Source organism: Phyllostomus hastatus, unplaced genomic scaffold (assembly GCF_019186645.2).
Source record: "Phyllostomus hastatus isolate PE091 unplaced genomic scaffold, TTU_PhHast_1.1 phas_contig_34, whole genome shotgun sequence".
Lineage (NCBI taxonomy): Eukaryota > Metazoa > Chordata > Mammalia > Chiroptera > Phyllostomidae > Phyllostomus > Phyllostomus hastatus.
Window position 1 is genome coordinate 27,231,361 of NW_025333857.1, and position 1,478 is coordinate 27,232,838.

Genomic DNA, 1,478 nt, shown 5'->3' on the forward strand with positions numbered 1-1,478 from the left:
ACATGACTTGCTTTGGCCAATGGCCAGACCCACAGTCTAGAGGTAGGAAAATATACTCTATCCCCCAGGGAAAAGCACAACAAAGGACTGGGATGAAGGGAGAAAAGGAGAATTGGGATTGCATATAATCGACCAGTAATTATCACATTAGCATTTGTGTAGGATCTTAAATTTTTATTTGTGCTTTTCCATGTATTTTTTAAATCACTTCCTTTAACATAAAAGAAACACACAACACACAAAGAAAGCTCAAGAAAGCTCTCAGTTCCAGAGTTGGTAGTTTAGGTGCAGTCAAAGAACATGAGTCTTTTCAGTCTCCCAGGAAAGAAGGGGTGAGAGGACTTGGAATATCACTGGCTTAGCTCTCTACAAAGGCAAAGTGCTGATTTTCTTCATCATGGTCCTGGCCTTGCTCTCACACTGGTCCTCAAGTTCTCAGAAGTCTTCCAGTTCCCAGGATAGCCCCTTCCTTTAGTTCCTTAACATTTCCACTCAAGGGAGAAGGCCACTGGGTGTCAGAGTCCCAGGGGAGTGGTCATCCTACAGGATAGAGATGGGAGATCCCCTACTACCTTGCCATTTGGTTTCCGTCTGTTGCACTTAGAACCTGAAGATCTGGGTATCTCGGGGTCTCGTGGGCTCATCTGAGCTCCAGCTGGTCACAACGGTTTCTGAGGGCTGCCTGTTTCTTCCTCAAAAAACATCTGCTCAGAGGGGAACTCAGTCTGTCTCCCACATGGTATCTTGTCCTCAAGGGAAAACTGGGTGCCCAGGGGCAATTCCAGTTCAGAAGATGAAGGTGCTTCTAGCAGCAGAACAGGTTCTGAGGGGTAGATTTGATTTGGAGGTTTCAGTCTCAAATACTTCACCCAGCTGTTTGACCAGTGGGCTCTATTCTCCTGGTCTTCATTGGTGTCCATGTAATGCCAAGAGTAGGACAGCCAGGATCTGAGTCCTCCTCAGATAGGACCCTCCAGCAGTGGCTTCCCTGCTGGTAGGTTTGGCTACGGATAGCTCTGCACCTGGTGGAAATGCACATGATGCCAGCACTAGGTGAGTGTGGGTCCACTATTCGAGCCAGTTGTGTGTTGTGTGTGGAGGCTGCACTGGAGTGCCTGATGCACTCTTGGCTGAGCTCATCTCAGCTGGAAGGAAGAGGGTGGGTAGGGGGGCCCAGCATGAAGCCAGGAAGAGATGCTGGGCCCCAACTCCACTTTTTGGTTCTTCCCGTGTATTTCTTAAAACACATTTTTCAGTTACAGCCGACATACACTATTATGTTACTTTCAGGTGTACAACATAGTGAATAGACATTTATATAACTTATAAAGTGATTGCCCTGATAAATCTAGTACCCATCTGACACCATAGTGTCAGATGGTGTCAGATGGGTACTAATAATACTGTAGCTATTACAGTATTATTGATTATATTCCTTGGGCAGTACTTTACATCCTTGTGACTATTTTGTATAACTG

At 46.0% G+C, this 1,478-nt stretch overlaps 1 pseudogene; it reads right to left on the bottom strand.

Annotated features, from left to right (window-relative positions):
- Positions 1-358: 358 nt before the first annotated feature.
- LOC123820286 lies at positions 359-1,140 on the bottom strand (annotated as a pseudogene).
- Between the last annotated feature and the right edge of the window lie 338 nt (positions 1,141-1,478).